This window comes from Protopterus annectens, chromosome 11.part0, assembly GCF_019279795.1.
Source record: "Protopterus annectens isolate FY-2018-M chromosome 11.part0, PAN1.0, whole genome shotgun sequence".
Taxonomy (NCBI): domain Eukaryota; kingdom Metazoa; phylum Chordata; order Ceratodontiformes; family Protopteridae; genus Protopterus; species Protopterus annectens.
The window spans coordinates 673,268,262-673,291,753 of NC_056745.1; the positions used below are offsets into that span (position 1 = coordinate 673,268,262).

The 23,492-nt window shown below is 42.2% G+C and overlaps 1 protein-coding gene across 1 annotated transcript in view; it reads left to right on the forward strand.

The window, feature by feature from the left end:
• Positions 1-23,492, forward strand: part of BCL2L14 (BCL2 like 14) — a 554,792-nt gene that overhangs the window by 24,186 nt on the left and 507,114 nt on the right. The window lies entirely within an intron of this gene.

Here is a 23,492-nt window from a genome sequence, read left to right on the forward strand (position 1 = left end):
TCGACTCTCCGGCTGACACAAACATCCTTCAAAAGGGTCTCACAGAGACAGATAACTGGTGCCAGAGCCATGGCCTAAAACTAAATGCCAAAAAGTGCATAGTCATCCCCTTTGGGAAAAACAAAGTGCCCACAAATTACCACATAGGTGGTAATCCATTAAGTACGGAAGAAGTAATTAGGGACTTGGGGACCCAAGTAGATGGCAATCTCTCCTTTGACAATCACGTTGCCAAAGTGGTTAGAAAGACCTTCTATATAGCCCACCTTATCATGAAAGGGTTCACATCTAGATCGAGAGGTCATCACTTATCAGGCCCATAATTGATTACAATGCCCCATTTGGGATGTACCTTACCCGACACCTGCAGAAACTGGAAGGACCCCAAAAGTACCTCACCAAGAGGATCAAGGGACTCAAACAGATGCCCTATGCAGTTCAGCTAAAGAAACTCCAGCTCTGCTCGGTTGCATACCACCTACTCAGAGGCGATCTGTGTCTGACGTATAAAGCCATGTCCAACCCAGAATTAATGGACATGCTTCACCTCAGGAAATCCAAATCCCTTAGAGCTACACACTCCAGGGACTTGAACCTCAGCACAGAAATAAATAGGACATGCTGGAGGGACAGATTCATGTCCCAGAGTCTCCCCCTCACTCTGGAACAAAATCCTAATCCATGTTAGGCAGAGCCCCTCACTGACCCTCTTCAAGAAAAATCTTGACGAGTGGATGGGAGGAGTGGATGGGAGATCGTAAGTTTACCCCTGGGATCTCTTCTGTGTCCCTGCTTGACAGAGGTGCAGTAAACTAACCTTAAAAGGGCTACCTTCAGTCAACTAATCTAAAAGGGTGGCGAAAGCCAAACGCACTCTGGCTAGGCTTATAAATGCCCTAGGGCAGATAGCCTAGTATCAACCTGCCTAGTATCAACCTATGAACCTATAAAGATCTAGTTTATCTTGTTTCTCAAATCACTAAAACTAGGTTGATACCTAGCCCTTTATTAATAGCAGGAACAAATATTTTTTTGTCTCTGAAGTGTTCAGACTGTGGCACAAGCAGACTGCTTTCTTTATTTTCCAGTTCAATTTTACCTGAATAAGTATTTTTTAAAAAGTTGATTGACACTGGCTTCTAGTCTAGATTATTTCTGAAATTTTTAATTGCAAGAAATCTTGTTTTCAAAGGACATTTTTACTAGTAGTGGTAGACTGCCATATCCGCAGGTCAGTGGCACCAGTTAATTGTAGGACTCTGACTACTCCTTTTAAATCTTTGTTCAGGTAAACTGGCACTAGACTGCTTATTTGACAGTGATTTGCGGTATGCTCCCCCCTGTATATACCATGATATGCATCTCAGAAGGCAAACATATCAAACATCTTGATCATGTTTTATTTAGTTATTTATTTAAATCTGTAAACTGTGGTAGAACACTGATCACAAATGACTTGTATCAGTCTCCATTCAGGTAAATCTGCTGTGACTTCATCTGAGCCTCTCATTTACCAAGACTTAATTTTCTTTATGGCACTTCATACTTCTAAAGTAGTCTCACTTGCCTCTTTCATCATAGGCTGTATAATGCAACAATACAGCTTCAGTGAGATTTTCTTCATTCAGAAGCTTCTTGAAGTATTCCTTCCATCTGCACTTGGTGTCCTCTGGACTAGTGAGCAGATTGTTGCTGGTATCCCTTATGAATGCTATCTGCCAACTAGCTTTATCTTTTTGTCATTGCTTTGTAAGCCAATAGTGTCTTTGTGCCCTCTGCTGAGGCTCTTTCAGATACTGGTAGAGGTTGTCTGATGCATTGTTCTTTGCCATTGCAACAGTTATCTTGGCCTCTGTTAGCCAACTTCTTCTTCTTTCGGCTTTTTCCAGTTAGGGGTCGCCACAGTAGATCACCTGTCCGCTCGTGATTGGCAGTGGAGTTTTAAAGTGTCGAGTTGCCAGCCCGGCACCCAACCTTCCACAGAAGACACACACACACACACACACACACACACACACACACACCGCCGTGGCCTCCTGGCCTCTGTTAGCCAACTAAAATTCCATTTTAGACTGGTCCATCTTTCTGTCTCCCACTTCTTTCTGTTCTCTTTTCTTTTGTTAACTTCTGCATTTTGCAACCAGCTTTCCTTATGTACCTTAATTCCACACCTGACTTATCTGCATATCTGTCCTGTTTTGATCACTCCTGCTGTTTTTTTTTTTTTTTTTTTTTGACATGCTGCTATTCTTCTTCTCCTCCACTTATTTCCTCCTTTTGGAGTTGCTAGAGCACTCTTTATTTCCTTGAACTCCTGTATTTTCACTTCTATCAACTTACAGATCTTTAGCCTTGTTTTTGTTGATCCTGTAGCCACCTCTGTCCACCACTTGTACCTAATCATGGGCATCAGTGGTTTGGCAGAGGCTGATCACTTCACTAGAGAAATTTTTACATTCTCTGATTTGATCCCAGTGCCTTTTGTTTGCTAGGATGAAGTTTACCTGAGTTGCATGCTGGCTGCATTTGTATTTGATCTTGTAACTGCCTTTGTCAAACAGTATGTTTGTCACTATTAAACCATTTGCTAGACAGAAGTCCAGAACTGACTCTCCTTCATTATTCCTATAGTTCAGACTATGTCAACCCAGGCAATCATCATCCTGTACTCTTCCAATATGAGCATTCAGGTCGCTTGTTATCAAGACTGTATTATTTTGTCTGGCTTTGAGAGAGGTCATGCAACTGCTGCCTGAATGCCCTCTTTTCCTCACCATTGCAGCCTTGCTGTAGAGCATAGAACAGTCTTCATAATTTACGTCTATCTTTACATTGACATATGCTTTCCATCACTGATTCAGATTATGTCCCTCACTATCTTCAGAAGATCCTCTCCACTCCATTTCTTGGCAGTCTTTCCTCTGATTAGTACTTTCTGGCTCTGGGACCAAGGAACTTCACTGCACTTTCTTTCCAACTTGTCTCCTGGATTCATAGAATATCCAGCCTGACTCTTATCATATCATCCACTTCCAAGCTGCATTCTGTCAGGAGTGATAAAATGAATGTAGTTTCACTGAGTTCCTGTTTGGCAGGCTGATTGGTTTTACTTCCAGCTTTCACTCAACAGAGCTATTCTACATAACCCAGTCTGTACAACTGGACACCATCAGTCCAGTAGATTACTAACACAGGACTGATAGGCTCTCTGCTCAACAGTGGCACAGGTAAATAACTTTCTTGGGTGGCGTAAGCCAGGGAACCTTGTTGGCTAGGCTTATGTAGGCCCTCGGGCTGATAGTCTAGTACCTACCTATGATAGACACTGACCAATAGGGCATGTAGACCTTCTCCCACCATTAGCATGGACCCCAGATGTAAGATGGGGTAGATTGGATCCTTAACTCACTTAACACTGGCAATACCCATGCCACCTTTGGAGACATTAACTGATATGACCAGATCTTTTAAAGCCACGTTTTTTACCTCCAAATGGCTAGCACTGGCATGGCACGTAACCTGTTGTACTTTTCCCCCCTATCTAGAGGATACTGCACTCCACAGCTGATGCCTAAAGCAGTTGGTCTACACAACTCATTCCCCAATAGGCAGCATATAGAGTATTTTTTAACCCCTAGTTTAACAAAAAAAAAAATCCATTTTAGTTTATTCTTAAAGGGTAGGTATATTGACTGAAAAAATATTCTGGGTAGGTATATTGACTGAAAAAATACATATTCTGATCATATTTTTTCCTTTTAATTTATTAGAATTAATTACTTATTTAATTTGTTAACTAGGTAGAACTTTGGGATGGACCATTTTCAGGCTCATCCTGGGATTCATAAGTGACCAAAATACGTTATTCTGTAAAAGCAAAATTATTTACAAGCATTCCAGTTGGATACACTGTTAGGAATACAGTTTCAACAAACATTAAGAATGCAGACAAACATAAATAATTCAACCACATTCAGGAGCCAGGCAACTGCAAAAAGTATTTAATGTCTTCTGGTACCTCGGCTATACAAGCCTTCACAGGAATGAATTCATGACATTCAGCAGTATATTTTATAATAACATCAATTAAATAATTAATCAATTAAGAATATTCAAAATAGTTTTTAAAGAACCATGATAGTTTCCATAGTCAAATGGTTAGAACTACAAAGTAAGATTCATTTCCAAATTCAAGCCTCTAGGGGCAAGTGTGTCAGAATTCAATATAAATCTGCTTTCTAAATTCAACAGCTGTTGAGAAAAATTTCCAGTATTCTTGCCATCAGGTTTATTTTTTTGTATTACTTATGGGTTTTGGAGACCTAAATAATTCACCAGCTATCAACCTAAACAAAAAGTTTCAGTTTGGAAACCTGGAAGTAGCAGGGAACAATAAAAGGGCTACAGACAGTTGGGTTGGTAACTAGGCAGTAAGGCAATATTAACAAGCCTTTATTAAACACAAAGTAAATTAAGATGTTAAGATGGGGAGGGAGACTGTAGCACTTTACTTATGATAGTGATAGGATTGTTGACAGTGAGATGTTGAGGCAGGTGGATTGGCAGAGGAGAGAAGAGAGATGGAAGGAGGATGATGGTGGGGAGTATAGGGTGAATTATCTACAACTCTGTGGAGTGAAGGGCATCTATTTTGGTTTAAAGAAGTAAGGAGGAAAAATGTGTGAAGCCCTGGTTAAATTATGGCAGTGTTTGGGAAGCATTTGCAGGATAAGTCCTTAAAAAGAAATTTCCGAAGATGGGATCTGAACTTTGGTTAGGAATTGATTTCTGTATAAGTGGGGAGGGATTTCCAAGTTTGGGGAGTAAAGACAAAAGCTATTGTTGGTAGTCTGTAACCTTGTTCTAGGTACAAGAAGGGAAGGATGGAGGAAAATGAGGGATCTGACATTTTAGGTGACTTTGCAGTGGGTCAGATTCAAGTCTTTGGGAGACTGATGGCCACTTTGCCTTTGTTAGTACGTAGCATTGAAAAAAGGCCAGAGTTCTGAACAGGCATATATTATTGGGTTTTAGAAGGTGCTGCAGTTTATTCTAGTTGTGCAAATAGTATTCCTTTGCTCAATGCTATTCTGTGCTAGTCTGACTTAAAAGTGTTAAGATTGCCTTTGTCCAGAATAACATACACTTATTTATGATTGTTTAATTTCTGCATAGTGGTGGAAGTTGTTGATCTAACTAGATATCAAAGTTTCTGAGTGTCTTTTTATTTCCCTTGGGTATTTGGTTGTTAGTGTTTAGCACTAGCTTGTTGTCTGTGAGCCAGGAGGACAGGTGCTGCAGGACTAGCCCTAGTTGTGTTGTACTAGTTTTTATGAGAAGGACTGGATTTTGTAGACTACTGTATCATTCACATACAGAATGACAGGCATTACTTTAGTGGTTATTATTTTTTAAACTTGTTCCCCCAAAATACCATAGCCGAGCAACCACGCTCTTGTTTTTCAGCCAAGACTACTACTGTTCGTCTATCTGTAATATAAAGTGCAGTTCCTAGAATCTAGAATTTTTTTGAGTAGCTCTTGTCACTTAAAATGTTTGCTGACAGAAGTTTTAAATGTACATTCTTCTTTTCACTCATTTTCTTGTTTCAGCAAGCAATACTGACATATTCTTTCATTTTTGCATTAGTTGTATCCCTTCTTCCATCCAGTCATAGCATTAGGTTTCAGATTCTCCTCACAAAAGCAAGAAAATTTAGTCAATGTTAATAACAAAAAATACTAAAAACAATGTCTAGAACTTGAACTACAAAATAGAGAAAGCTAATCCCAGAAAGTATGAGTTCATGCTACAAATTCAAAATCACCGGAGACGGAACATTGAAGGGGGAAAAGATGAGCAAACCAATGTTCTGTTGTAAAAACAGAAAATTCATTATGGGAAGAAACGCCATGACCAAAAAATTAAGTAAAAAAAAATCTTTCCCCTAGTATGTCATTTTGGATAGAATATAAAGTCCTATACAGACAGTTGTACAGTATAGAAGATTATATGGCCAAAATATTTTATTTTATTTCTGCATTAGATATAGAGAACAATTTGCTATGGTCAGCATTTGATCGTTTTACAGTTAAAGGGAAAAACTTACCTAAAGGCAAGTTAAATAAAGTACAAACAGATGTAATACAGACTTAGCACCTGTTCTGAATAAAAATGGTATCCCACTTCTCTTCACATGATTCAGCAGTAGTGCCCACTGTAAAGAAATATACATGACTGAATGTTGATTGCCAGTATTACAGGATAGGTATAATTTTGGTTGAGGCAGCAAATAGAAATTAGCCTTTTTATCCGAGTATTTTATATGAACATGGAAAAAGATGCTAATGTGTCTGTTCAGCTCTTGTATTAAGCTTCTATGCAGCTGCACCTCCTTACCTTTTTTGTTTTTTTTTTCTTTTGCTATGTTCCATATCCTGTTGAACACCTCACTAGACTTGTCTTTGTCAGTACTGTATGGGATCTACCACCCACTCCAAAGTATTTCCTCAACTCTAGTTTGAACTGTTCCTTCCTTCTGCTACTAACACCCTTTCAACCCATTAACTCTCCTTCTCCACTATGATTACCACTTCTCGCAAATAATGCAGCACATCTGGATGATATCCTCCCATTGTACACAACTTATTTGGAATCACTTCTTCATTGAGTATCTTAATATCCTGTTAGCCTTCTTCATTACCCTTTCATTCTGTGTAACATGATTCAGCTTAAGGGTAGCTGGTACCTCCAAATCCTTTTCCTTCCCTTTCTTTGTCTGCCTTAGGAAAATGCACTAAGCCAGAGTTTTTTTCCCCAAGATATGCGTAACCTTGAACTATTTTTGACTGAATCCCAGCTGCCACATGTCCAAAATACAACCTACCACAGGTCTCCCTAGAGACCATTCCCTTCCCCCTCAGTCCATGAACGCTGCTCTAGTCTTCCTCAGCACCCAAACTTATCTTGTTGCCCACACAACAGAATTGGTCCCAGCAAGAAACCCTGTAGCACTGCACTACACCTTTTTCCTGACAGTTTAACTTTCTAATAACCACCCACTAGTATCAGGTAGCCTGCTTCTGATCCACTGCATGGGACCCTACAGTCATGCTATTTTAATTCCTTCAACTTCCAGAAGTCCAAAAAATCCATGCCCATATGCTTTCTTCTTGTCCACCCAAATTAGTCTCATCATAGAGCAAATTCAGCTGTGAATATCTGTTGTATTAAGCCATTTCATGGTCATCAGCCAGAGAAATAGCATTCAGAAACTCCACCAGTCCAGCATGAAAATTTTTTTCCATGACTTTTCCTGGAAATAAATTCTGTCTTGTGACTATGGGGTCCCAACCTAGGCCCACATTTATACAAGGAAATTGCCAACTTATCAACCCAGTTACTAATAACTGACTAAGCAGTTCTGCAAGTGGGTCATCTGTACCAAATAACTGTATTTTGCTATCTGTAGTTTGTTGTGCTTCATCACTCCAAAGACTCCTTAGCCCTTTCCTTGCTCTTTTCCTAGCCACTCTTCTATTTGTTTATTTTTCTCATCATAATTGCTCTATATTTGCTAGCCAGCTGTCTCCTGTGTAAATAAAGTGGTGGAAAACTTTGTGTAATTCTATATGATTTGCATTATTTTAATTGTTTTAATGTTATTTTAGTGCGTTTAATTTGACCCTTCCCTTAACTTTTCCTTCCACCCCAGCTACACAAGGCCCTTTCTTACTAAAACTTCCAGAACAGCTGTGGGTATACTACTCTCCCAACTTAAATACAGTCTCTTTCTCATAGCCCCAGCAGCAAAAGCGAACTCCACTCATATTCAAACAATAACCAATACAATGTGTAAAATTCTAGTTCCCAAAAAATGAACACCATTGTCAAGCGCTGAAAAAAAGTCTCCCTGTTCAACCAAAGGGTTAACCTTCTCTTAGGATACTAGCTATTCAGACTCCTATGCAACAAGATCTTTTCTCACCTAGCAGCTAGATTAATTGGACAGCTTTTCTCTTACAACCTCAAAAAACACAAAAAAAATATAGCTTTGGTTGGTGTGTGAAGGCAAACTCCATTGTACAGATCAGTGCTTCTCTAGAGAACCAAAACTCTGGAGAAAGTGAACAAGACACCTCTTCTTACCTTAAATTTATGGATGAACTAAAGGCCTACCCTCCTTTCTTCAGTCAAATGTTATGCCTCTCATCCAGCCATATCACCTACCTGAGCTACATCAATCTTTTTTCCTACTAGTAACATTCTGATTACTGCCTCTCATAAGACGTGTTCTATTGCACCAATCTACACCTCTGACTCACATAAGCTGTTATTGTAGCACCTTTCTAAGTTTATAATATTTACAATCTGTTCCTATTTTTGGGACTTTGTCCCCATAATAATTTGTTTTCATAAATGTACAAAAATTAACTACAAAACATACATCCTAGGTGATGTAAATATCAACTGGAACAAAATCAACAGTCTCTCTCCCTCCCAATCCATTAACCTTTATAACTTTACTCAAACAATCCTCCATATAACCCGACGTAACAAAACAAACCCCCCTGGATCCACTATTGATTGAATCCTAGTCTCTGATCCAAATAAAATAACCAACTCTAGCACAATTCCTGACACCATTAGCAAGCACCTCCCAGCTTTCATTCATCACACAACCAACTCTTCACCTCACCAACACCAATACATTCTCACTCACAACCTCAGTATCTTCAACCCCACAACCTTTTCAAACATGTTCAAACAAATGGACTGGCAAATTCTAAAAACCCTTCCTCTTGACAGTGCTATAGACTACTTCAACTCTATCTTCCTAGACACCCTAAACTCTCTTGCCCCACTAAGAAACAAAAGGATAAAAACTAATACTCCTCCTTGGTTATCCAAACACACTAAAACTGTGCACCAAAGAGACAAACTATGGAAACTTTACCAAAACAATAAACTGCCCAATACCTTGCACCAATGCAAATAACTCCATAATTTAGCAAAACAGCTAATCACCAAGAACAACAATTCCTACTATATTAAGCTCCAGTCTAATTACAACAAAAACCCCAAGCAATTCCGGAAATCCATAAACTCACTTCTTAATCCTGGCTCCAAGAATAACCCCTGTCCTGACCCTAGTAAATCCAACCTTGAACTAAGCTCTGAATTTAACTCATTCTTCATAGAAACTATATCTGACCTGACCAAGACTTTCTCCAGCAATAACCCACCAGTCCCTCTCTCTTCTCAATCTAATTCACCTAATAACCATCCCCTTATGTTCGAGCTCAAACCTGTCTCCACTAACTTTATAAAAAGACTTCTGTCTAAACTTAAACCTTGCTCCAACGCTCCTGACAATATTCCCTCCTCCTTCCTAAAATGTGCTGCTGATGGTATAGCTCTCCCAATCAGCATCATTAACAGATCTATAAAGGAATCCTAGGTCCCCAAACTCTGGCGCTCAGCTTACATTCCTCCTCTTCACAGAGGAGGCAAAAACATCTCAAACTTCCACCCTATTGCTCTGCTCTCACCAATCTCTAAAATCTTAGAAAAGTGCATCCACCACCAACTTATGCCTTTTCTAACCCAAAACCGTCTTCTTACACCTACCCAACATGGTTTTCGCTCAGGCCATAGCACTATTACCGCTCTACTGTCTTTCCTAGAAACTGTCAATCAAGCCCGAGACTCAGGACACTTGGTCTCTACTGTTTTGCTTGATCTCTCTAAAGCTTTCGATACTGTTTCCCACAAACACCTTCTCTTTCATCTCTCAAATCTTCATCTCTCACCAAACACTTTTATCCTGGTTCTCCAGCTACTTATCAGACAGATCACAGGCAGTCAAATGGAGAAACTCCACCTCTTCCTTCTTACCTACCCCAACTGGTGTACCACAGGGATCCATCCTTGGGCCCATGCTGTTTAACATCTTCATTCATAACTTTCACACTGCTATTCCTGATGCCAAAATCATTCAATACACAGACAATTCAACCTTAGTCTGCTCTGCCTCAAACATCTCTGAATTGCTCACTAAAATCCAAACTGCTTTCTCAACCACTGAAAACTGGATGCACCAAAACCACCTCCCTCTCAATGCTAATAAATCTAAAATTCTACTATTCCCTCCCACAAAGACTTAGAACTGGTTCCCTCTGCTAAACTACTCAGCATTACTGTTGACGAATTCCTCAACAAAATATTAAGAAAACCCGCCAAGAACTAGGTATGCTATATAGGAATAATCGCTTTCCCTCAAACTCTACTAGGCAAACTCTGGCCACTACTTACCTTCTTCCCTCCTTATTATACAGACCCCCTCTCCTAACCAACCTGCCCTCCTCTATCACCTCCAAACTAGAAAGCTGCTATAATAAAATCTCTAAATTTGCCACCAGTTCCAGAAATTCCACCCATCATTGCCTTACCCTACAATCTCTGAATTGGCTAGAACTCCCAAACTACCTCCAACTCACCACTGCACACAGACTTATATTTCACCGTACAAATTGTCCAGCTCTAGCAAATATCCTTCCCCCTTATACCCCAAACAGAACGCTCAGATCTGAACATCTAAACCTTATTGCTATCAACAAGCCTAAACGTCCTGCTGCCCAACAACTTCTCTCTTTCTCAATAGGTAAGAAATGGAACTGTCTACCTTCCACTCTAAGAACAATACCAAACTCAGAAAACTTTAAAACCCAGCTTTTCAAACATCTGTCCACTAAATGGAAATGTACCTGCCTTCACTCTACCTAAATCTAATAACATGTCCCTAGGTGTTTTTTCTTTTTCTCCTAGGTTCCTAAGCTCTCTAAATCTCCCATAGCTACTTTACTATGAGTGTATCTAAGTTTTCCAAAACTCTTAGAGCTACTTATCCCATGACACTATTGTGTAAATATTGTAAATAGCATCATAGTTTAAATGAGGCATGCAAATTGTTTTTCTACTTTTATTTTAATGGTGTGTATGCAAAGTGTTTCCACACATACTTTACAAGAGTGTTTTCATAAATAACTGTCAAGATCAACCATAATGGTTTTTGTCTGTGTGATACTGAAAGTACATATGTTGTAAACTGTTCTATACAATGTATCTTTTATACTTCTATATCTGTACTGTAATATGTATTTTGGAGCTTTTCTTTCTGGGCCTCCACTGAAAACAGTTCCTCTGGACCCAGTGGACTTCCCCGGTAATCAAACTGGAAATTAGTGCTAAGAAGTTGAAAGGTGTGTTACAGTTTTTGTGTGTGTGTGTGCCTGTTACGAATTGGGGGGGGGGGGCCCATCCAGGAATTTCCTTTTAATTAAGAAAAAAATTATATGTCCAATTTTTAACAGAGTTTTTCATTAACAACGCACTTTTTTTGTGTGTGTGTGTGTGTGTGTGTGTGTGTGTGTGTGTGTGTGTGTGTGTGTGTGTGCGTGAGTAAAAATGCCCTAGTTAGGGATAGCAGGTTGGTTAATTAACTTGCTTGGGCTCAAGCGCTGTACCTTGATTACAGGCAACAAGAGTCTGAATCCTCTGCACCAACTGAAAGACCACTTAAGAGTTTCAGTGCATTTCTCAAGAAATTAAGAGCTTCAAGGGAAGAGAAGTTTACTGTTACTCATGCTAAGTCTGTTTTCAATGTGTACTATTTTCTTTAGCAAATAGCAAGCCATGTTTGTGCTGTACAATTTGAAAGCAGTGTTGGTAGCACAATAGGTAGTATAATTTGCCTTTGTGGAAGTCTGGGTTCTACTGTCACACCATGTAGATGGATTGCTGATACTGCAGTGTACTTTGGGGGGTGCTGTACTTACCAAGAGTGTCCTCCTTTGGATGAGACACCTGGTAACTATGAACCTGTTTTCGATTTGCCAGCCATTCCCTATTGCAATATTACCAACTTTCCATTTTTTATGTAACACAGGCAATTTATTCTTCAACGAGAGCAGGCACTGAATTTGTAGATGAAACAGTGAAATGGTAAGTTGTTTGCTAATAGCAATCTCTTCATTAGTTACAGATCTCTTTAATGTTTAATTATTTTGATGACTTTTACTTTTGCAGAAATTGTGCATATTGACTGATCTTGGTTGATTTGTAATTACATTTGAATGGGTAGTTTCGTCATTATTGGTTAATATATTTTGTTTTATTGCTTACTGGAAAAATGTTAACTACAAATTTAAAACACACACTAACAAGTGGTGCTGTATTATATACGAGTATAGTTTAGTACAGACAGGAATGTGAATCAAAAAACACATGCATGTATGCATGGTCCTAAAAATATATGCAAGGAGCCTATGGTTTGAAAACCGCCCAAAGCTAAACTTAATTTGCCACTGGCCGGATGCATTTTGTTTGAATGTGGGTTTCAATGCCATTTCAAGAACAGAGACGTTTACTGATCATGCTGTAGTAATTGGTTGTTTGGGACCATTCCTAGCTCTTTTGTAGTTCACTGCTTAAAATCCGCCTCTGGGTGTTTTTTTCCTGGCTATACTGCTCAGACAAGCTCCACTTGGGTTTACAGAGTGGTCCTAGCAGCAAGGAACTCGAAAAAGCGACTACCTTCTGGATTTAAGTATCTTTGCTTTTTTTCACTGGAAATAGCTTCTGTTGCTTACTTTGAACTAGCCTGAACTGTTTTTTTTTACTGATTACTGCATTTATTTTAAAATCTGCACTTAAAGTTACATTTAGTCAAATTTAATCGAAAGTTTGCTTGTTTGTTTGTTTAATTTAACTATGGAGGCTGCGCACTAAAGTGTGCTAGCCTGTGTAACTAATTTATTACTGTCTCTGCATTTTCTGTGTGTTTCTACAAAAAAAACAAAAAAATAATCCTTGTTTTCCTGCCTTCCTCAACTAGTTTAGACCAGTATACAGGCATTGCTGTATTCTGGGCTGTGGTGTAGTTCCTGTGTTGTCCATTACCTTACTTGGATAGAAGGAAGTTTCTATGCTCACCAGTGGGAGTGGGGAGCCTTGAGCAGCCTACCTGTCCTTGGGGGAAGTGACATCGGCACAAGAAGCTGTAGTAATTGGTTGTTTGGGACCATTCCTAGCTCTTGTAGTTCACTGCTTAAAATCCGCGTTTGTACGGCTTCGCGCGGTTGTGCGCATAGCGGAGCGCCGGTTAAACAAGGTTAAACTTTTTCTGGCTCCGCCAAGCCTGCTCTTCAATTTTTCCCTTAGAACTGTTCTACTTGCAATCTAAACAGCCTATACTCTATCTGAAAAGCTCAGCACTTGCTCCTAAAGCATTTTTTACACAGGTAAAGCACTCTTAAACAAAAGAAAGTACTTCATTCACCTAAATTCTGTTGAGTACCCATTTCCCTATAGGTCCTTTCTGACTCAGTTACACAGCAATCTTTTTCACTATTTCTAGCATGTCGAAGGGTCAGTTGCTGGCATCCTCTCCTGTTCAGCTGGTGAATCTGGGAATCTTGAGGCAATGTTACAATTGCCTCATGTACACAGACAACCCTCTCCTCCTCCCAACAAATACAAATATATGCGAGAGATGCAACTATATAGCCAAACTGGAGGCTGAGCTCTCTCAATTCAGTACTGGCAAGATCAGTCAGGAGGAGAAGGTAACCATGCACACCACAAACCCAGTCTCACATAGAACTATCACAACTGCAAACCAAACACATAAACACACAAAAACATACTCGGAGGCACTGATTTAAAAATCTACCAAAACAACAGAGGCCTCCAAAGCAGACACCCAAGCAACCACCACCTCAAGACCTAGCACATGCAACACATAGTTCACAAAGTCAGTGTGCTAAACAATCACAGCCCTTAAGGCCAAACAACATGCCAGACACACTTGTAATAGGTGACTCCATAGTCAGACACACTGACGTCCCGCTCACCAGACTGAACAAGGAAAAGGTCACAGTAAGCTGCCTGTCGGGAGCTAGAATCCGCCACATAACACAAGCACTCAGGTCACTCCACAGCAAGTACAAATATGACTCAGTCATTGTACATGCCGGTGTGAACGACCTGAGACGTACCTCCCTGGACTACATGAAAAGAGACATAGAGGAGCTCTCTGATTATGTAGCCCAGACCGGTATGACCCTGACCCTGAGCAGCATCTTACCCTCACCAAGAATGATGCCACAGTACAAAGACAAAATGATCAGTTTTAACAATTGGCTTAATTACTGGTGTCATTCTAAGGGGATCCAATGTCTGTCTGCTTGGGGTGACATGCTTGACAAGCCATGCTGCATCGTAAGGGATGGCTTGCACCTGTCACCCCTGGGCTTCCGGATATTGGCCAAGGCTCTTGCCACCCCCATAGTGCCTTTTTTAGGCAAGGCTCGAATGACAAACCTACCTCCCTAGAAAACACAAGTGGAAAAAAACTAAGGGTAATGCTGCTCAATGCCAGAAGTCTAAACCTCAAGATGCACGCCCTCAAAGCCCTCCTCAGTATGGAGAACATCGATGTCTGTGCAGTGACTGAAACCTGGTTCAAGGCTCCTGAGAGCACCCCAGCACTATCAGGTTTTACCTCATATCATGCTTTCTGGCCCCAAAACTTGGACCGAACCACAAAAGGAGGGGGAGTATCCATTTTCATCAAAGATACCCACACCTACAGGTTAGTGGCAACGAACGAAGCATTGGAGACTATCCATGTGCAACTAACCATAGGCAAAACTGCCTTACAGTTTGTAGCATGCTACAGACCACCCTCTCAAACTCAGGAACCCCACACAGCCTTCCTGAAGACACTGGAGAGTATGAATGTCTCTCCAAATACCATCATTTTGGGAGACTTCAACTACCCAAACATAGACTGGGAACATTACTCAAGCCCCAACACCCTAGCCCAAAGGTTCCTAGAATTCATAAACTCAAATGCAATGGAACAACTAGTCACCATTCCCACAAGAGGAGACAATATACTAGACCTGATCATCACAAACATGGGGACAAAATGCTCCACACCGGAAGTATATCCCTCTTTGGTAAGATCGGACCATAAATTAATCTCACTGGAAATCCACATCCCGCCCCACCCCCTGCACAAAAGACCACAGTGAAGAACTTCTCAAAAGCAAACTTCACACTTCTTAAGACTGAAGTGGTATCCTTCAAGGCCCCTGGGCCAGTGGAAACCACAACCCACACTGCTGAATCCTTTGCAAATGCCTTCTATGGGCACCTTCAAGAATGCATGGATCATGCAATCCCAAATAAAACCAAGACCCATTCCCCAAAGGCAGGCGCCGGTCTGGTGGACCCCAGCCATAAACAAACTTTACAACAGGAGGAGGAAGCTACTACATGACAGAGCAAAATCCCTAAAAGGGAAGGCATCTCTGATCAGTACTAGCAAAAAACTACGATCACTCATAAAATCATCCAAGGCCAACTTTGAGAGAAAAATCGCAAAAGACACAAAAGACAATCACAAGGCCTTCTTTAGCTATGTTAGAAACCTGGGTGGAAACTCCCAGATATGCTCAGAGTTAGTCCAAAATGACACACAATACACTGAACCCACTGACATTGCCAACATTCTGGCAGACAGGTTCAGTGCAAATTTCTCCTCCCCCCCAAAAGGAGAAATAACTATCCCAGCAGAGTGTAGCCTCCCTAACATCTCAGATGCCCAGGTGAGAGACGCCCTCTCTAAAGCTTAAAACACAGCATCAATGGGACCGGATGGTGTCCCGGGCTGTGTGCTACATGAACTCCAAGAGGAACTAAACCCACACATAAGGCTGATGTTTAATCTTAGCCTTACTACAGGATACGTACCCAAAGAGTGGCGTACGGCAACAGGGGTCCCACTTCACAAAGGCGGTGCTTCTACGGACCCTGGAAATTACCGCCCTGGAAATTACCGCCCCATAAGCTTGACGAGCCTGGTCTGCAAAGCTATGGAGAGGATCATTATGGAACTCATAAACAAAGACATTGGGGACCTACAGACATTGGATCCTACCCAATTTGGCTTCGTCAAGGGCAGATCCTGCCTTTTGAACTTGGTTGACTTTTTTGAAAAAGTCACTAAGGCCATTGATGAGGGTAAGGCAGTTCACACAGCCTACCTTGACCTTACAAAAGCCTTTGACACAATACCCCACTCTGGGCATCATAGACAAACTCACCAGCTTAAAAGTAAACCCATATGTCACAAGATGGGTTACAAACTGGCTCAAGGACAGAACCCACAGGGTCAGAGTTGCTGGAGCTATGTCAGACTCTAAGCCACTCACAAGCGGTGTCCCACAGGGCTCAGTCCTGGGACCCCTCTTGTTCGGCATTTATTTTTCCGAGGTACAGGTAAACATAGGAGGATTGTGGCTGACAAAGTTCGCAGATGACTGCAAACTGGGCGCCAAAATTGATACTCCAGCGGACACAAACATCCTTCAGAGAGGCCTCATAGAAACGGATAATTGGTGCCAGAGCCATGGCCTTAAGCTGAATGCCAAAAAATGTATAGTCATACCCTTTGGGAAAAACAAGGTACTGACAAATTACCACATAGGGGGTAATCCATTAAGTACGGAAGAGGTAATCAGGGACCTAGGGACCCAGGTTGACAGTAACCTCTCATTTGACACTCACATTGCCAAAGTGGTTAGGAAGACCTTCTATATTGCCCACCTTAATCATGAAGGGTTTCTCATCTAGATCGAGAGGTCATTGTGCCCCTGTACTCTTCTCTTATCAGGCCAATGATTGAATACAATGCCCCATTTGGGATGCATCTCACCCGACACCTGCAGCAGTTGGAAAGACCCCAAAAGTTCCTCACCAAGAGGATAAAGGGTCTTAAACATATGTCATATGCTGCCCGACTGAAAAAACTCCAGCTCTATTCAGTCGCATACCGCCTCCTCAGAGGTGATCCGTGCCTGACGTACAAGGCCATGTCCAATCCGGAATTAATGGACAATGCTCCACCTCAGAAAATCCAAATCCATCATAGCCACGAGAACAAGAGACTTAAACCTCAACACAGAAATAAATAGGACGTGCTGGAGGGACAGATTCATAACTCAGAGGCTCCCTACACTCTGGAACAGAATCCCAGTCCATGTTAGGCAGAGCCCCTCACTGACTCTATTCAAGAGAAATCTCGACGAGTGGATGGGAGATCATAGGTTTACCCCGGGGGTCATCTCTGTGTCACTACTAGACAAGAGGCACAGTAAACTAAACCCTAAAAGGGCATAGTATTCTCATCCTAAGGGGTGGTGAAAGCCACACACACTCTGGATAGGCTTATAAATGCCCTAGGGCAGATAGCCTAGTACGAACCTATGAACCTATGCTGTCAGTTTTCATTTTGAGACTGTATTATTTTGTCTAGCAAATGGCTATCAGTTTGTGTGCTGTAAATTTTAAAATAACAGTTCTAAATTAAATCCAAATATCTGTAATCGTTGTAGAAGCAAAGAAGAAAATAGTATGTACACTGATAGGTTTGAACAGTGTTTATAGTAACTGGGGAGAAATGGCCAAGTAATGGGACACTGGAATGGCAATCCATTACTCTGCCTAGGGCCCCATTTGACCACGATCTGGCTCTGTCCCCTGATTTACCTGTGTTTTCTCTCCCTCCCTTACAAAAAGCTGTGTCTATCAAAATGCTACTTTTAACAGAAAAAGAAAAGGGATCTGGGAAGAAAGAATCCATGACCTGCGTGATTTCATAGCTGGACAGTAAATAGCATTTATTTTTTCTGTTGGTATGGTTGAGAACTGTCTGCTCCTTCTATACCCATAACCTAGTTTTCTGAGAAAGCTATCATTACTGCTCACATCTGAATACCAACATGTATACTCCTGTACTACTAAATACTATTTTGCTTTTGACTTTCACACTCAGGCTGGCAAAAATGTTTGTGTGCCTACCTAAAGGTGTATGTGTCTGGGCCTCTTATGATTCCTGAAATTGCTAGTCTACTATTGTACCTATGTTCCTATTTAGAGTACATTATCTTGTTGTAAGTTTAAAATGTCACTTCCTATTTCAAATGCTACAATTGACTAAATGGTTATTTTACTACAGCAAGGATTGCTGATGTGATGTCATACCTGGCTCAGCTGGTTCTGTGCCCTTTGATCCTGCCATACCCACTTTCAAATGTCTTTCCTTGTTGGAGAAATTGATGTAGCTTTCATTTTTGAGAAACTTGGATGGAATTTTTTTTCATCATGCTTCCCAGAAACAACTTTGCATCTAATTTCTAAAGAAATTCCAGGTTGTTGAAATGATTCAGCCTTCTAGTGCAAGTAGGTGTACAGAAGTATTATTATTTTTTTTTTAACTCTGTTTGGACTTGTAGTCTTGAGTTCTAAAGGAAATACTAAATAACTTTTTAAGCCACTGTTGAGCTGTTCATTTAAAAAAAAAAAAGAAAAGCAGACAATATATTTTTTAACCATATTGATGAGGCAATATGCTACTAACTGTAAGTTATTGATTCAGGTTCTACTGGAGTATAGGGAAGCAACTTTTAACAACTGATATAAAAGGAGAGGTGCAAACTACATAATGGGATATAGGAAAGGTGAGATGATGTGGCAATTTTTTAATTTCTGCAAACGTTTCAATCAAGAAAAATAAAAGTGAAACTGAGTGAATGCTACCTCTTCACATAGAAATGCAAATATCTCCACTGATTAAGTAAAATGTGTTAAGAGTGCAGAGCTGCTCAGGAGAGGTGAAGTATCAGTGCAGTAATGTGAAACTAGCACAATCTGCCCTTCTTTCAGTTGTCATTAAAATGTGCTGCTTGTATATAAGCTATCTGGCAAATTAACTGCTCTATTTATGGCTGTATTTTGCTTCTGGGACTGTCTAAAGTGGTGCTAATAGAAAAATACTATTGCTACCTAAAGAGCTAATGTTGTTGTTGTGTCTTTCGGCTTTTCCTGGTTAGGGGTCGCCACAGCGGAACTCCGGTCCGCTAATGATTGGCAGTAGATTTTTACGTGCCGAGTTGCCAGCTCTGACGCACAACCTTCAACGAAGGTACGCCCATTCACGGATGTCTCCACACAGAAGACGCTGTAACTGAGAATCGAACAGGACAACGTCGTACTGTGAGGCGACAACGCTACCTAAAGAGCTAATACAATGTGCAAATGCAATGCTGTCTAGAAGCAGTCAGACAGTACTTTTTATACCTCCAGTATATTTTCTTTTACCTTTGGTCAGAAATTGTTTACCTTACCTGATAATGTCAGGTTTAATGTGCAACAGCATTCTGTACAGCAGCTGCCATATTTCTCTTTCCTGTAACATAAATAGAACTGTGGCTTTGCCACCTTTGACATCACAGCTGCTTACAAACTGTTGTGTAGATTCTTCATTTTTAAGATTTGGATCACATTTATTTTGGAAGAGACTGTATTGCTGTTTCCTGATGTCCAAGTCAGATAACCCACGTATCAAAACCTGACATATGTAACCCTGAACATAAACTTTTCATCACAAAAATCTTTTCTGTCTGATGTGGCATTATCACCAGGGCTTACTTATTTCAGTAGTTTTAGTCATAGCTGTCCAGTACGATTTGTTGATCAAGCAGTGATTTTAGTAAAAGTGAAGGTGTGGAATAATGTTGGTACAGTAAAAAAAAAATAGTCCTTTTTGTCATAAGCTGTTATAGCTCGTGAAATGTATAGATTTTCATCATGTACTGATCCCTGCTGTAGTAGCCTTAGCGTCCTGGGATATATCCTGAGAAGGATATAGCAGCCGTCCACCTTCCAAAGCGGCACCTTCATGTGCCCAAACTGTCAGTCAGCTCATGCTGAGCTGACTAAAGGACAAATTTGAGCACCAAGTCTTTCAGAGTTTTCTTTATGTTCAAGAGAGCATTTCTCTTCTGCCTTTTGAAGATTGACAGTCAGGTATGTTGTTTGATGCCAGAAAGATAAGTTCCCTTTAAGGAAATGTCTTCCGAGTTAAAAAAAAAAAGTTTTTTCCTGTTTAGGAAAGTTATTTTGTGTTGTAATGGACTGTCATGAGACTTAACTGGACTTTTAAATGAAAGTGTACTTTTTCCTGCAGTTTAAAAATTGCTTAAAGTAATTGAAAACCATTTTTACTGTTGATAAATTATTTTACTTTTTTGGGAGAATGACAGTGTTTTAAAGTGCTTTTTATTGTGTTTTTATGTGAAAAAATTTTTTACCAACTCTTGCTTCTTGTTTTCCCCAGCAAAGAGGCATAATTTTCATCTTCACCTTGGAACAAACTGGTCCCACAGTCTGTCCTTCCATTCACAAAAAGAAAAAGTTAAGAAAGCAGCCTTTACCACTGCAGCAGGCTAGCAATTTGCCTCAGATACAAGTGGGTGACTCTTGCCATAGCTCATTCCTCAAACCATTCATCTTTTCCCTGGATTCCTCTGGCATGGCACCTACAGCCACTATGGACCAGGATTTAGCCACATCCATTGTAGCTGTTGGGGTCCCCTCATTGGACAAGGGAGAGAGACTGTTGGCCCTGAAAGAGGGAACAGGGAAGCCTTCCCTGTTGGGTCAGAATGTTGTACTTTTCCCTGGGGGTTTCTTCTCAGTTTTCTAATCCAGATTCAGATATGAGAGCTCAGATGTTAAGTTGTCAATCTCGCCTTCATTCTTGCTGGATGGGTTCGGAGCCGACACTCGGCTCCGACTCGGCACTTGCTTTAGCTTGAGAACTCCTTTTACCAGCTCGAGGCAACCCTATATCCCATGATGCAAGGCGGAACTACCTCAGATCTCGTTTGCCGCTTAGCGAAAGAGGTCTCCTTTGCCAGCTGAGGTAAGTGATTTTCTTGGTAAAATCAGAAAAGCTTAGTTAGGGTTTTATTTTCCCCTTTTATTCATAGTATAGTCTGTAGTGAGTTACAGCCCACCCTATTCCCTTGTTTTTCAAACTTTTATAACCTTTTTATAACCTTTAGTATAAAGTTTTAGTTAGGCCTAAAACCCCATTGGTTAATCCCTTCCTGTGTGTTGTGTGTAGGGGATTAATTTTGTGTGTTTGTTGGGGTTTGTGTGTGTTACTTCCTCCTAGGATATGTCTAGGGAAGGCAAGGTCTCAGGCTTCAAGAAGTGTGACTCGTGCTGTCAGAAAATGTCTCTGACAGACGGTCACACTTCTTGTGTTTATTGCCTGGGGCCTTTGCACCTGCAGGACTCCTGTGCTTTGTGTCACTCTTTTAGCCAGAGAGTCCTGCAGAAAAGGAGGAATAAGCTTATCCTCCATGGCTTACTTAAGCCAGAAGGTTCTCCCTCTAAAGCAGGGTCTGGGAAACCTTCTAAGCCACCGAAGGCTCAGGCTTCAGTATCCAAGCCTCCTCCGGTGGCTCCGGCTCCGTCAGAGCCGAGATCGGCTCCGGCTGGAACCGATGTATCTACCATAAAAGTAGTAGGTTCGGCACCGGCTGGTTCCGATACCTTGTCTACTGTGGCCTTGTCGGCCCCGGCTGGAGCCGACACCTTATCCAGCATCGGGCGAGAAACCGGCTCCATCTGGAGTTCAGGGGACTTCGGCTCCGATGGCTTCGTCCCGAAAGAGATCTCTGTCCCCTTCGTTACTGAGTATCCACTCGGCTCCGGGGTCTCCTCTTTTGTCGGAGCGGAGCCATCGGAGCCGATCTTCGAGATCTTCCAGGCTGTCTGACCACGACTTAGAGAGGGTGGTAAGCAGGCTGTTGAAGTCTCAGGCACTGGCCCAAATGCTCCATAGCCCGTCTCAACAGACTTCGGCTATAGCCTCACCCCTTGAACTTCCTCCTCCAACTCCACACCAGAGTTCGGAGCCTGAGCTTCTCGGGACAGCGACTGTTTCGATGCCGGAGCCGATACATCCTTCGGCTCCGTCGTCCTCGGCTCTGATCTCCTTCTTGAGGCCTTCCTTGGAGGGATCCGGTTGTCGGGTTTCCATTGTCGGCTCCGAGGGGGCTAGTGGCATCGGACCCTTGTCCGACCCCGCTCTCCTTCTCGGGGCCTCGGCTTTGGTAAGCTCGGCGCCGACATCGGCCTCGGAGCCTTCCCTCTCATTGGAGCCGGGAATCCTGTTTCCTCAGAGCGGGGATATTCCGGCCTCCCGGGGAGGGGAGCCTTTGAGGTGATGAGGAGTGTCCTGGCCTCTGAGCCTGGTCAACGGTCCATCCCTCTAGCTCCTCCCTCATCAGTGCCTGCAGACGCCTCTTGCCAGCCTCTTGCTCTCAGGCCCAGGGATCCATCGCCTCAGGTTTCCCCACTGGGAATTTCCTCCTCTTCCGAGGTTTCTCCTGATCCTGCAGGGGAACCCCCTCGGAAGAGGATGTGTAAGAGGAAACACACAGACTCCCCTGAGTCTACTACATCTGATACCGACTTAGATGGGTCTGAGGGTTCCCCACGGTCCCCCTCTGAGGATGTCTCCTTTTCAGACATCCTTGAGCTCCTCAAACAGAGGGGGAATTGGCCCTCCATTGACCCCTCCGAGGATGAGTCGGTATACCTGGAGGCTTTTGGATCCCGACCCTCCACCTCCTGGGTGTCTCCGCCTTTCGACCCACTTATGCAGGTAGTGGCTCGGAAGGCGTGGGCAGCTCCAGATTCTGTGGAACCTGTCCCAGGAGACCATCCAAATTCATCACGGCCCCTTCGGACAAACAGTTCCTTTCCAAGGGTGTCTCTGTGGATGCTGTGGTGGTGGCGGCGGCCACTAAGAAGGAACTGGCGGATCCTTCAGTACCTGTCCATCCTCCTAACAAGGATTCTAGGACCATGGACAGGTATGGAAAGTGGATGTTTTCTTCAGCGACCTTTGCTATGCGTTCGCTGAATTATCTTTGTCACTTCACCAGGCTTCAACGAGATATTCTCAAGGAACTGGGTGAAGTAGTCCAGGATCCTTCTGCTGCTGGGGCTCAAGAAAAGATTGCCTCGCAGCTTGCAATCTTGAATTCCATATCTAACTCCTCCATGCGGCTCATATCCTATGCGGCCGATGGAGCGAGCAGGGCCGCAGGCACAGGAGTTGCTCTTAGACGCCAAGCCTGGATGCGGCTTTGTAATTTTGCGGACCCCTTTAAGGCGTCCTTCACTAATACCCCCTTTGATGGTTCGGCTTTGTTCGGACCTCAGGTGAAGGATACCTTGACCAGGTGTGAGCAGGACGGTAAAACTCTTTCTGCCGTTGGAGTCCAATTTTCCACTCCTTCTAGACCATATCCTAAGGGTCAGAAGGGGGGAAGATGTGGTTCCGTAAAGCCCAAGGAGCTACACCGGACGCACGTGGTCAGTTTACCCCCAGAGGCAGAGGGGGTAACAATAATAGATGCCGCCCTAGAGGCAGGGGGGGGTCCTCAGAACCAGGGCAACAGGAAGTCTCTTCCTGAGAAGCCCTTTCAGCATCCCTGAGGTGTTGCCCGACTGTCCACCCTTGGAGGCAGTCTGGGGAAGGATTTCACTGTACCCAGTAGCCT